Here is a 15186-nt window from a genome sequence, read left to right as displayed (position 1 = left end):
GATGATATAGTGATTTCACAGGAGTGCGGATGTTAGCAGAGAAGAACTTTACAGTAACAACAATCAGTATGTTCAGGAATGTGGAAGGAAAAGAATAGAAACCTCTACCAAAGACATGGAACCTACGAAAAGGGGTCGAAAGAAAATTTTAGAACAGACCCATATGGTATCTGAAAGTAGCAATGAATGGAGATAACATGTCAAGTACAGCAGAAAACAGGATTATAAATTGATAAACTGATCAATAGAAAATGCCTGACTGAGGCACGGAGACAAAAAAGAATAGAAAGTATTTAAATGACTCTAGGAGGTACCCATCATGGAGTGAGAAGGTTTAATAAAAGTGAAGGTGGAGTCTCAAAAGGAGATTTCACCTCCCACAGAAGGACAGAGAGGATGTGACGAAAGAAGAAATGAGACTTCGGGAGAAGCAAACCTGTTAATGGCAACAGAGAAGTGAGTCAGGAAAAGTAAGGAGATGGAGGCTGAGGGAAGGTTTTCATTTCTCTGCCCTTCTGGTTCCTCGGCTTCTCCTCCCCTTTCCTCCACACACTTCCCCACTTCCTCCCTCCCCTCCCCTCCCCTCCTCTCCTCTCCCCTCCTCTCCCCTTTCCTTTCCTTTCCTTTCCCTTTCTTTCATGTGATCGATACTCAAAATGTTGGAGGTCATTATTGGAATGATTCCACTGGAAGAGTGAAGAGACTGTCTTTCTTCCACTGTATATTTTTTCCTGTTTTGTTGAAGATGTGAGATGGGTTGATTTTAAGAAACTACACGGACAGGAGGCAAGAACATGTGGAAGGAAATATTTGGACATTTGTCACCACTTCTGTTGTAACAGGAGGGAATGGGATACTGATACAGATGAAGTCACAGTTGTAGGTTTGCTGGCAGGAATCTCTTGTTGCTTTAATATGTTTTAATGAAATACGCACTGGGGTCAGCAATGGAGAGTGAAGAGGGCATACAAGAAACTGTAAGAAGGATAAAATACACTTACTAGGAAAGGGGCAGTGATAGTGCCAAATTCAAGGTTGGGGCTTGAGATTAGAAAAGGAACAGAGAAAGTGAGGATGGTAAATTCCTTCAGTTGGAAGATGAAATGTTTTTTTGGGGAAAAAGTTTGTAATCTTAGAGAAGAGCTTAGAGAGGCTTACAAGGGGATACATGATGTTTTTCAACCTTAAGGAATACTTTGATACAGGAGGCCAGACTAGAGAGTTATAAAACTGCTCTTAAAAGACAAGACTAAAAAAAAAAAAAAAAGACAAGACTAGGGAGGAGAGAAGATAAAACTAGGAAAAGGAGTAGTAGTTACTATATCAGGAAGAATTATTGGAGCCTAAAGAACTAGAATGCAGGGAGAAAGGATGAAGTTTAAGGGAGTGAAATAGAATTATTTCCCTAAAGGCAGCCTAGAGTCATGAACCTCAAGACAGGAAACCCATTAAAGATCCTCATAGGGACTCAGTAATAAGCATGATTGGACAGCTTCCCTTAAAGGCTCGGGATTATGAAGAGTTAGATGTGAAAAGAAGAAGGTAAGAGAGAGTATTTCAAGCACTACCAGATGAATGAAGATGCCAGAGCACTACCAGATGAATGAAGAATTTTAGGCAGAGAAGCAGGTCTAAACTTTATGGGTAGTTTACAGAGTTAGTTCTCTAAGGGAAGGAACACAAGGGCTGCTAGGGGTCAGGCAGGCAGGATACTAATATGTGGGTTACATGGTGGACTGGGGAGCAAATAGATCGGGTGGAATTTTACAACACAGAGATAGGAAGGCACACAATTTGTTCAAATAATAAATACTTTGGCAAAACAAAATTTTACCAAATAAAAGCATCCAAATCAGCAAAGAAGTCAAATTATCACTCTTTGCAGATGATATGATACTTTATCTGGAAAACCCAAAAGACTTCACTCCAAATCTGCTAGAACTTGTACAAGAATTCAGTAAAGTATCTTGATATAAAATCAATGCACAGAAATCAGTTGCATTTTTATGCACCAACAACAAGACAGAAGAAAAATTAAGGAGTCAATCCCATTTACAATTGCACCCCAAACCGTAAGATACCTAGGAATAAACCTAACCAAAGAGGCAAAGAATCTGTACTCAAAAAACTATAAAAGTACTCATGAAAGAAGTTGAGGAAGTCACAAAGAAATGGAAAAATATTCCATGCTCATGGATTGGAAGAGCAAATATTGTGAAAATTCCAATGCCACCTAAAGCAGTCTATACGTTTAATGCAATCCCTATCAAAATCCCATCCATTTTTTTCAAATAAATGGAACAAATAATCCTAAAATTTGTATGGAACCATAAAAGACCTCAAATAGCCAGAAGAATATTGAAAAAGAAAGCCAAAGTTGGTGGCACCAAAATTCCAGACTCCAAACTCTATTACAAAGCTGTCATCATTAAGACAGTATGGTACTGGCACAAAAACAGATACATAGATCAAGGGAACAGAATAGAGAGCCCAGAAACAGACCCTCAACTCTATGGTCAACTAATCTTCAACAAAGCAGGATAGAATGTCCAATGGAAAAATGACAGTCTCTTCAACAAATGGTGATGGGAAAATTGAACAAGCCACATGCAGAAGAATGAAACTGGACCATTTCCTTATACCACATGTGAAAATAGACTCAAAATGGTTGAAGGACCTCAGTGTGAGAAAGGAATCCATCAAAATCCTTGAGGAGAACACAGGCAGCAACCTCTTGACCTCAGCCACAGCAACTTCTTCCTAGGAGCATTGCCAAAGGCAAGGGAAGCAAGGGCAAAAATGACTATTGGGACTTCATCAAGATCAAAATCTTTTGCACAGCAAAGGAAACAGTCATCAAAACCAAAAGACAATTGAGAGGATGGGAGAAGATATTTGCAAAGGGCATATCAGATAAAGAACTAGTATCCAAAATCTATAAAGAACTTATCAAACTCAACACCCAGGGAACAAAGAATCTAATCAAGAAATGGGCAGAGGACACAAAAAGACATTTCTGCAAAGAAGACATCCAGATGACCAACAGACACATGAAAAAGTGCTCCACATCACTCGGCATCAGGGATATACAAATCAAAACCACAGTGAGATACCACCTCACACCAGTCAGAATGGCTAAAATTAACAAGTCAGGAAATGGCAGATGCTGGCAAGGATGTGGAGAAAGGGGAACCCTCCTACACTGTTGGTGGGAATGCAAGCTGGTGCAACCACTCTGGAAAACAGCATGGAGGTTCCTCAAAAAGTGGAAAATAGAGCTACCCCATGACCCAGCAATCACACTACTGGGTATTTACCCTAAAGATACAAATGTAGTGATCCAAAGGGGCACGTGCACCTGAATGTTTATAGCAGCAATGTCCACAATAGCCAAACTACAGAAAGAGCCTAGATGCCCATCAACAGATGAATGGATAAAGAAGATGTGGTATATATACACAATGGAATACTATGCAGTCATCAAAAGAAATGAAATCTTGCATTTGCAACAATGTGTATGGAACTAGAGGGTATTATGCTGAGCAAAATAAGTCAATCAGAGAAAGACAATTATCATATGGTCTCCCTGATATGAAGAATTTGAGAGGCAACATGGGGGGTTTAGGGTGTCAGGAAGGCAAAAGTGAAACAAGATGGGATCGGGAGGGAGGCAAACCATAAAAGACTCTTAATCTCACAAAGCAAACTGAGGGTTGCCGGGGTGAGGGGGGTAGGGAGAGGGTTGTTTGGTTATGGACATTTGGGAGGGTATTCTATGGTGAGTGCTGCGAAGTGTGTAAACCTGACGATTCACAGACCTGTACCCCTGGGGCTAATAATACATTATATGTTAATAAGAAATAAAAAGTTTAAAAAAATAAAAATTTACCAATTTTATACCTTTCACTGTGAGAGTTCCCTCAAGACTTGAATTATGGAAGAATGTCAAGAGACAAATATCATTTCTGAAGGAAGGGAACCAAAGAAAGCACCCTGATTTGGCAGTGTCAAAACCTAATGGGCAGGAAGCTGTGCTTGAGTCTGGCACATTAGACCACTTGGCCATCCTGACACTGCGGAAAGATAAACTCAAAATGGATAAAAGACCTCAATGTGAGACAGGAGTCCATCAGAATCCTAGAGGAGAACATAGGCAGTAATCTCTTCGATATCAGCCACAGCAACTTCTTTCAAGATATGTCTCCAAAGGCAAAGGAAACAAAAGCGAAAATAAACTTTTGGGACTTCATCAAAATCAAAAGCTTCTGCACAGCAAAGGAAACAGTCAACAAAACAAAGAGGCAACCCACGGACTGGGAGAAGATATTTGCAAAGGACAGTACAGACAAAGGTTGATATCCAGGATCTATAAAGAACTCCTCAAACTCAACACACATGAAACAGGCAAACATATCAAAAAATGGGCAGAAGATATGAACAGACACTTCTCTAATGAAGACATACAAATGGCTATCAGATACATGAAAAAATGTTCATCATCACTAGCCATCAGGGAGATTCAAATTAAAACCACATTGAGATATCACCTTACGCCAGTCAAAATGGCCAAAATTAGCAAGACAGGAAACACCATGTGTTGGAGAGGATGTGGAGAAAGGGGAACCCTCTTCCACTGTTGGTGGGAATGCAAGTTGGTGCAACCTCTTTGGAGAACAGTGTGGAGATTCCTCAAGAAATTAAAAATGGAGCTTCCCTATGACCCTGCAATTGCATTTCCTTGATTTTTTTTAAAAGTATGTTTTAATATAGTCTATTATTAATTTTTCACAAAATTATCAATAATTGTCTTCAAAGTAACATTTGGGTTAATAAATTTGAAATTTTTGACACCTTAATTTGACTCTTCTCTATTTACTATCAGGTTTTTAATTGAGAAAATACTGTCTCAGAGGTGCTTGGGGACCTGGAAATGCAGAGCAAATTTTGCTAAATATAGAAAATTCTCAATACTATTTAAATAATACTGTAATTGAAAATATTTCAGGCAAATACTTCTGTGGTTATTGTCTTTGTTGATTCCATGTAGGGCACATTCCATTGACAAATATTTTTATAATCTCATCAGAGAAGTTGTTCTTTTGATGATTCTTTGGATGCTTTATTAAATTTATATGCTACAAAATCATGATGCTTTTGAGTTTTATTGTGGTACAACATATAAATTCAAACAATTAAAAATAGCTGTTCCATCAGCAAATTCCTCCTACAAGTTGAGATATTTTCAAGCAAAATTATAGAATTTCAGAATGAAGTCCTCCTCTCCAGTTGACCTCATCATTCAAAATGTTGGGCATTTCCCTTGTTTTTGTAAGGATAAATGTCCATGAGTCCTGTTTTCAAGCTTATCCCCAATAATTGCAAGTTGTCCAGACTTCCAAATCAAGTTTTTTTTTTTTGGTTCTTTGGGTTGAATTATCTATCAAAGCTTTCAACAGATTTTGAACAAACAACAACAAAAAATTTAAAAAGCATAAGAAATATTTTATCAAGTGTAGAACCATTAGTTTGATGTACGAAGAAGTTCTTCAAAGCACAAACATTTCTGCAATGATGGAGGACAGGAAGCAGGGAGAAAAGGGCCTACTGGCCTGTAGAAGCTGTTTTTGGTTAAACAACATTATCACAAAAACACTGTAGTTCACATGTTCTTTGATATATAAAAATAATTTTGACAGCGACGGCTGGCTGGTGGGACATCACAAGCACAGCACAACCATTCTGAGTGCCACGCAGCTCCGGAAGTCCTCAGCATCGCAGGAATATTACGGAGCCACAACACAGTGGTCCACTTCAATGTGGACTCAGGTGATCCCTGCAAAACCCATGATTTTGATGTATGTTAAATTTTTTAACTGAATTCACAATAGCATTCACCGTAATGTCAGGTGCTCTCATCTTCTACAGAATAGAATTGCAAAAACATTTATTTTATGAATTTGGATGAAAAACTGAATCATCATTGGAATCAGTTAAACTGATATTCCATTTCCAATATCTGGTGACACGGTGTAAAACTGGCATGATCTGACTCTGCAGTATTCCTTTGGTTGGAGCACATTAACAGCTGTTGCTTCGCATTTCGTACATGAGAAAGAAAGCTCAGAATGAGCCAGATTAATTTACAAAACCCATCATTTGACCTAATGCAAAGGGAGAAGCTCTGATAACTTGACCAGTTTCTATTTGGTTTGGGGTACCAACCAGCCGGTTGGGTCTGGCTGGGCTGGACTCAACTCAGACCATCTCATAGCCCATGGGACAGACTTTTGGGGTCCTTTCACATCCTTTGTTGAGCAGGCTTGGTCCCGAGTGGCAGGGTTCTAAGCATGGCAGCCTGTGAGGAAGATCCCAGCATAGCAGGCATACACCTGCTTTGTTCTTCCAGATCAAGGCGAAGGAAGCATTAGGAGGAGTCTACCTGACATCCCAAGTCCCAAGGAACATCAACTATTCTCAGCTGAGGTGGGCTTTGGGAATTGTCTTGTCTGGTTCTTCATGGTGGGTATTTTCTTGGGTAGTTATTTCTTCTGGATGTACAGATCACTTTTTCATCAAGGAGTCTGATGGTCTTGGAGCCTGCTCTGTGGGCAGCCCCTCCTCTCTGCTCCTCCTGCCCCCGCCGCTGCCCCCCCCACCCCATGGTCTGGCTGAGTTCTCCTGGCTTGCCTGCTCTGTGGCCTGGAGATTGTCTCCAAGCAGAAAGCCCAGAGACTGTGGCCCCCTTGTTGATTTCCCTTCTTCAGGGACCACAGTGGTGCTGGCTGTCCAGTGTCAGAAAGATCACATACTTTGTCTGGTTTTCTAGCTGTTTAAACAAAGAGAATGAATCTAGTCCCTGTTACTACCTCTTGGCTTGAAATAGATTCCATTAGTTTGGCGGTTTTGAGGGGATTTGTTTCTTGCCATAATTTCTCTATATCAGAGAACATTCTCTCGCCTTTTTGTCCTTTTGGAAGGGAAATTTTGGGCAGACTAAATAATTTTTGTAGAGAAATACTTGGAAAGTGAGCTGAGAGATTTTGCCCAGTGGTGGTAAACAGCTGTAGACTGTAGGGTTCTCATTCTTCCAGGCAAGGGAGACCGAAGGGACGGAAAGGTGTTGTATGTGCCTCCACTTGACTCGGGGCACCTTACAAGGGAGCAGGACAGGATTTTAGTGACTCTGGCAGCGGGTGCCCTGCAGGGACCGGGATAGAGGTGTGGCTACTCACTGAACTGTGGTCGCAGAGGGCTTGCACACCTGTGAGCACATCTTGGGGGGGTAAATCTGTATGAAGGGGCATCGTGCATACTCAACGTAATTGTCTCAATGAGTCAGGACGAGCATTATGAAAACAGATCGCTGTGTGATGGTGCGTAGGATGGAGACCTGATAGGTCTTCGGTGTCCTGCTGTTTTTGTCCTTCTCTTTCTGGCTCTGCCCTGCAGTGAGCGCTTCTTACCACCCCACGGAATTTGTCTAAACATTTCCTCTTCCCCACTGTAATTGACTACCTTCAACCTATTGTAGACTAGAAACAAGATAACAAAACGTCATAGGAATGTACAAATCAAGAGTGTTGAAAGCTCTAGGTGAACTCCGGGGCTCTCATTTGTTGAAAGTGCATGCGTTTGGAGCACAGACTGAGCGGGTTCGTCCCAGCTGCAAGCCTCCGGGGCTTGCTTTATGGGTCTTGGATAAGTCCAGGTGGGACAGAGAAGTGATGCGTCTTTGTTCTGAAACAGGCAGCTCCCCTTCTTTGGGTCCCTGGGTGTTTCCTACAGTTCTTCTGAGGCTGGCCAACAGTACACCTTATCTTCTAATGAAGTGTTAGTGGTGTGGAAATTCATTTAGGAAGAGGGGGGCACACGTTGTGCCTGGAAGTAGCATCTTGGCTGTATGGTTGTTTTGAGCTTATTGTTCACTAGGCCCATGTGGAATAACTCACCATGGGTGACTCAGCAAAGTGACTAAAAAGAAAATTCAGTGAAAACCTGGCATTAACTGCACATCACGGATCACTGGATGCTCTCAGCTGAGAGCTGAGCTGAGCTCCTCAGCTCCTGATTCTTTTTTTTTTTTTTTTTTTTTTAAAGATTTTATTCATTTATTTATTTGACAGAGAGAGATCACAGGCAGGCAGAGAGACTGGCAGAGAGAGAGAGAGAGAGAGCGGGAAGCAGGCTCCCTGCTGAGCAGAGAGCCCGACGCGGGACTCGATCCCAGGACCCTGAGATCATGACCCGAGCCGAAGGCAGCGGCTCAACCCACTGAGCCACCCAGGCGCCCCAACAGCTCCTGATTCTTATTTTAAATGCTGGAATAAAGCACATAGAACAGAACCGAATGTGAACTTTGGTTTAGAATGGCGTACTCAGAGAATTTTAAAAGAGATGTTAGATGTGGTATGTCTTTGGCATTGTGCACCTGTAACACACACATTAGTTTGAAGGTTTCCCTGTCACACCTTTTGGTAAGAAAACAAGTTTACATCCTAATTAACCTGTTTTTTGGGGGTGCAGAGGGAAGCACACATAGGATATTCAAAAATTTGAAGTTTGAGAATTGATGAGTTTAAATTTTTCTTATTTTTCACAGTGACATATTTTGACCTATTTCTGGCATTCTGCATAATGAGCAAATTCCAGATTGCCGTGGGAGAAAGACCAGGGAATTTCTGCCTCCTAGGGGTACAGGTGCTGGTGAGCTGGCCAGCAAATTGCAGCTCTTAGATGTCCCAACTTCTTTTATTTCTATTTAAAAAAAAAACCTGTTCAACGAAAACTTTGAACTTGTCACAAAACACTAACATTTGATATGTTTTAATTTCTTTTGAAAAATTTTAAGACGCAAACCACTTATACTTTTTACGCTATATTAGAGCTTTAATGCAGAGACTGGTAGAAAACATAAGGAGATGAAAAGTATGGGAGACCAACTTTGTCATTCTCAAGATCAGGTACCCCGTTTATTAGCTCCGAATCACTGGCTCCTCATTATCCTTCTAAAAACGTTTTCATGATAATTCCTTTTATATTCCTTTCTTAAAAGGTGTTCTTTCTTTCCTTTTTAAAAGATTTTTATTTAGGGCGCCTGGGTGGCTCAGTGGGTTAAGCTGCTGCCTTCGGCTCAGGTCATGATCTCGGGGTCCTGGGATCGAGTCCCGCATCGGGCTCTCTGCTCAGCCGGGAGCCTGCTTTCTCCTCTCTCTCTGCTGCCTCTCTGTCTACTTGTGATCTCTCTCTGTCAATAAATAAATAAAAATCTTTTTAAAAAAAGATTTTTATTTATTTACTTTAGAGAGAGGACACTGGGGGGAGGGGCAGAAGGAAAGGGAGACGCAGACTCTCCGCTGAGCAGGGAGCTCAACACAGGACTCTATCCCGGGACCCGGAGATCGTGACCCAGCAGAAGGCGGGTGCTTACCCGACTGTGCCAGCCCGGCCCTTCCTCCCTCCCTCCCTCTCTCTCTCTCCCTTCCTTCCTCCCTTTCCTCACTCCCTTCCTTCCTTCCTACCATCTGTTCCAGCTTTATCCTGATGCAGTTGATACTTAGCATCCTTTGAGTGTGAGGTGTACAATGTGTTGTTTTGATATGTTGTGTGTTGCAACATGGTTGCCACCGTAGCTTTAGTTAACACCTCCATCATATCACATAATTACCTTTTTAAACTATTTTTTTTAAGTGAGAACACTTAAGATCTACCGTCTTAGAAAAGTTGAAGTCTACAGAACAGTATCTTTAACTATAATGGCACTAGACATCAGCTTTTAACACTCATTCATCTTAAAACTAGAAGTTCGGACACTTCCATCAACATCTGTGATCACATTTTTTGAAATAGTTACATTATTTCTTCTCCTCTTCCCATATACCCATCAAGAATATTCTGGGGGAAAATGTCTTAGCTAAGAGGCAGTGGTGTGCTGCTAGATGCTGAACAATTGGCTTCCTGGGATGGGGCGGGGAAGCCCTTCCTGTAAGCATCTGTCCCTTCTGAGGTGTGACTCTTCCCATGGCGGCTGATCTCCAGCTGTCAAAGTGACACGCCGGGCGGCGCTGTGGGGAAGAGCCGTGTGTCATCAGCTTCTGTGACTCTGTGAGCAGGTGCCAGCCTGCCGCTGCAGAGACAAATGGGCTTAATGGAAACACAGCTTCCTCTATTAACCTTCCAAAGTTCCATGTGTTCCTGGAACTATTTTCTCAAAACCGTGAATGTGGGGCAAACTAAACATTTGGATTAGTTATCTAAAAATAATGATTTCTCTCCAAGTATCTTTTTACTCCGAGAGTGTAGTTCTCATATATCTGTGGTAAAGACAGATCTGTATTTTTTTTTAACTAAGGAATTTTTTTATTTGAGAGAGAGAGAGAGAGAAAGGGCATGAGCAGGGGAAGGGTGTTGCGACTAGCAGACTCCTCCCCACTCAGGGACCTGGATGCTGGGTTGGATCCCAGGACCCTAGGATCATGACCTGAGCTGAAGTCAACTGTCCAACCGGCTGAGCCATCCAGGTGCTTTTCCTGAAGACTGTTAGCAATTTTCTCAGAAGAGCTGAGTTTAATAAAATTACAACAGAAATTTGTATACAACCCGATCATTTCAAAACTCTACTTTTGTCCCAAACACTGGACACATCAACTTGATTTCAGCGAGCCAATAATCCTTCAAGAGCAAATAAAAAACACCTGAGGTGGATGTGAAGTGTGTAAACCTGGTGATTCACAGACCTGTACCCCTGGGGATAAAAATATATGTTTATAAAAAATAAAAAATTTAAAAAAAGATCTGTATTTTTTTAAAAGACTATTTCTTCGAGAGAGAGGGCACACTAGTGCGGGAGAGGGGCAGAAGGAGAGGGGGAGAGAGAAATGTTAAGCAGATTCTGACTCTGAGTGCGAAGTCTGAGGCGGGGCTCTATCTTAGGACCCAAGAGATCATGACCTGAGCTGATACCAAGAGTCAGATGCTTACCTGACTGAGCCACCGAAGCAACCCCCCCCCCCCCCATTTTTTAAAAAGATAAAACAGATTTTGCACAAAATAATAAAGAGTCATAAAAATTTTGTACAGTCAGATGGAGTTCTCATTTTTCTTTTACCAGAGCTAGCCCAGCAGTCAACGAGAAACAGCAAATAGATGCTTTCTTTGTAGATCTCATCCATTTATACTGATACTTGGAAAAAGCTAGCATAACATTTATATAGTTAACTTTATGGTATGCTTTCTAGGATTCTAATGAATTTGTCAGAGAAGTGCGCATTTAATTTTGGGTGAAATAATTTTTCTCGGTCTTTTCAAACATTTAAAGAAATCTTTCCTTGACTTGCCATGTTTGGGATGTGAAAAAAAAAAATAGATATTTTGTCTGTGTGGTATAGACACAAGGTAAGGCTAAGCTTTCCTCCAGGACGAAAGGCAGGCTGATGGTCCACCTGTGATGGTGGAGCCCTCACTGACCTTGACCTTCACCTCTGGCACGAGGAGGGAGCAGGGGCCGCGGCTCACCCTTCTCCAGCTCCAGTCCCTGAAACCCTCTCCTTGCGCTCCTGTCATTTGGCTTTTCAGGAAGCTTGGTCTTTCTTGACAGAGTCAGGACACATATTTCTTCCTAATTCCATGTCATTCCAACCGCGTCTGATAAGACTATCGTTCACCTTTGTGTTTCCGTGGTGTAGCGGGCGGACGGCGGAGAGAAGAGGCTATGTTCGACAGCTGGCCGGAGGGCGCCTGGGCTGAGTTCATTCTCTGCCAAACCCTGGAGCGGCGATCTCTTGGTTGCCATTTCCCTTGTAATCTTCTTTGTTTCTTATTTGCAAAGAGAGGAGAGGTCTCCTGATGCAAAGTCCTGTGGAGTCCGAGAGTCAGGCCAGCCCAATGCCAGGTGCAGCCCAGAGATGCCGTGGAACCGGCTCTCAGCTGGCAGAGGACCCGCCTGCTGCTGACCTGGGCTCATTTTCTTGCCTCAAAGGGTAAAGAGAAAACCATCAGATCGGCTCTGGTTGGCCTAAGACTTTCTTTCTGTTTCGATGTTGGAGGATTGCAGTGGCTGTCCTTAGAATTTTTTAAGCTGATCGGTGGGCGGCTTAGCTTATTTCACAAGTCCTGTGAAATAAATGTCAGAAGACTTAAAATTCCGGGCAAATGCTCTCACTGGTCTGAGTCAAACTGTGGTTTGCAGAGTAAAGCAGGGAGCCTATCCTCTAATAATGGGTCCATTTATCACTGAAAAGTTACTGCATTTAAAGGTCCAATATGATGTTACTAACAATTTTATTTGAAAGAATCCAACTTTGTCTGGATTCCCTTAAAAAAATCTGACTGTAGTAGTGTAACACTGACCCATATGTTTTATGTAGTATTGGGCTTGGGTTAGCAGGAGAGTGGGTAAGATCTCATAAATGTTAGAGTGCATTATCTATACTTTCAACAATTTATGGAGCCAAAAATCATTCTATTAATTATCAAATAATAATTAGCCCCACTTTCTCCCAATCTCTAATTGGTTAAGCAGGTGCATGATGAAGTTGTATGGTATGGAGGAAAACACGAAGAGAGACATGTAAATTGATATCATTGTAGATCTGTATGGTGACCACATTTATGCCTTTTCAACCAGATGTTTTCCAAGAATATCTTTAAAGTATTTCTAACTATGTGCTCCCTCGAATTCCCGAGTTATGATGGTGTTCAGGGAGAATGTGTCAATGTCTAGCCAGCTTCCTGGGACTTGGAAAAGCCCTATGAGAACTCTCTGATCCTTATCAGCTTTTCTCCCCTTCCGTTGAAAGGGGTCAAAGCTCTTCTGTGGGGATTGGTAACACAAGTCTTGTCATGGCACCTCATAACTATTTTGTCTAAGTGGTCATTTTTAGCAGAAATTTGGGGTGGGGAGTGTTATATGAATGGTGGACTATGCCATTGCTGAAGGCTAGACAAAAATTAGTGTGTGTGTGTCTTATATTGCAAAACTCTCTTGTGCAGCTAAAATCTCATCTGGATCCAATAATATTTAAAATACCACTTGTATCATTTGCTTAGTATATCGATATGACAGGAACATTTGTGATGAACCTCTGAGTTTTAGCAGTTGGTTTAGGTGAAGAGTTTGTAATTTGTCCTTTTTCATGGGGTGGCTTGAACAGTATGACCCTTCTAGACAAGATTTTGAAGACTCATGTGTTTGATGATTTGTCTGCATTCTTATTTCCACCTGCTCTTTCGAATGGATAAAAATCACTTGTGAGAAGCTTGCTCAGACAGTGTAAAGGAAATGTTAAGATCCCAACAGAATCACACAACACGTTGTGTGAGATATTTAAAAAGAGAAAAAGTTGCAACTGTAAATATGTTAAAAACGTTAGTACAAAAAACTGACCTGCATGTGATTTTTAAAAGTGTGTTTCTTTGTTAACATTAGATTTTCACTTCCTTTCACTGTGTATGCAGCATAAAAACCTTTCCTTAAGGGAAAAATAATGGGCTCAATGCCACAGGCACCACAACTGAAGATTTCACAGGGCGGGCGACTCGGCACAGAAGCCCGTCCAAGGAGCTGGAACAGTGTAGAGGGTATGATCCAGCAGAGAACTTGCTAGTGCCACGTCAGGAGGGAGAGGATTCCGTTAACACTTCCTGAATAATATCTCAGTCTATTACGATCCTTTGCTTTGCTTTTTATCAACTTAATTGAAATACACAATGAACTGCATCCACTTGAACTGTGTGTTCTGAGGAATTTTTTTTATGAGTTCAAAACCCCTCTTTTTTAATTAAAAAAAAATTTTTTTATTAGCATGTAATGTATTATTAACCCCAGGGGTACAGGCCTGTGAATCTTCAGGTTTACACACTTCACAGCACTCACCATAGCACATACCTTCCCCAACGTCCATCACACAACCACCCTCTCCCTACCCGCCTCCCCTCGGCAATCCTCAGTTTGTTTTGTGAGATTAAGAGTCTCTTATGATTTGTCTCCCTCCCGATCCCATCTTCATTTATTCCGTTCCTACCCCCCAAACCCCCCATGTTGTCTCTCTACTTCCTCATATCAGGGAGATCATATAATTGTCTTTCTCTGATTGACTTATTTTGCTTAGCACAATACCCTTTTGTTCCATCCACTTTGTAGCAAATGGCAAGATTTCATTTCTTTTGATGGCTGCATAGTATTCCATTGTATATGTATAACCACATCTTCTTGATCCATTCATCTGTTGATGGACATCTAGGTTCTTTCCATAGTTTGGCTATTGTGGACATTGTTGCTATAAACATTTGGGTGCACGTGTCCCTTTGGATCACTACGTTTGTATCTTTAGGGTAAATACCCAGTAGTGTGCTTGCTGGGTCTTAGGGTGGTTCTATTTTCCACTTTTTGAGGAACCTCCATGCTGTTTTCCAGAGTGGTTGCACCAGCTTGCATTCCCACCAACAGTGTAGGAGGGTTCCCCTTTCTCCACATCCTTGCCAGCATCTGTCATTTCCTGACTTGTTAATTTTAGCCATTCTGACTGGTGTGAGGTGATATCTCATTGTGGTTTTGATTTGTATTTCCCTGATGCCGAGTGATATGGAGCACTTTTTCATGTGTCTGTTGGCCATCTGGATGTCTTCTTTGCAGAAATGTCTTTTTGTGTCCTCTGCCCATTTCTTGATTGGATTCTTTGTTCTTTGGGTGTTGAGTTTGATAAGTTCTTTATAGATTTGGGATACAGGTCCTTGATCTGATATGTTGTTTGCAAATGTCTTCTCCCATTCTGTCATTTGTGTTGTGGTTTTGTTGACTGTTTCCTTTGCTGTGCAGGTGGTTTTGATCCTGATGAAATCCCAATAGTTCATTTTTGAACTATTTGAACTTGCTTCCTCTGTCTTTGGCAATATTTCTAGGAAGAGGTTGCTGCAGCTGAGGTTGAAGAAGTTGCTGCCTGTGTTCTCCTCAAGGCTTTTGATGGATTCCTTTCTCACATTGAGGTCTTTAATGTGTGTCTATTTTTGTGTATGGTGTAAGGAAATGGTACAGTTTCATTCTTCTGTATGTGGCTGTCCAATTTTCCCAACACCATTTGTTGAAGAGACTTTCTTGCATTGGACATTCTTTCTTGCTTTGTTGAAGACTGGTTGACCATAGAGTTGAGGGTCTATTTCTGGGCTTTCTATTATGTTCCATTGATCTGTGTA

Source organism: Mustela lutreola, chromosome 9 (genome assembly GCF_030435805.1).
Source record: "Mustela lutreola isolate mMusLut2 chromosome 9, mMusLut2.pri, whole genome shotgun sequence".
Classification (NCBI taxonomy): Eukaryota; Metazoa; Chordata; class Mammalia; order Carnivora; family Mustelidae; genus Mustela; species Mustela lutreola.
Note: the sequence above shows the minus strand (reverse complement) of the source record.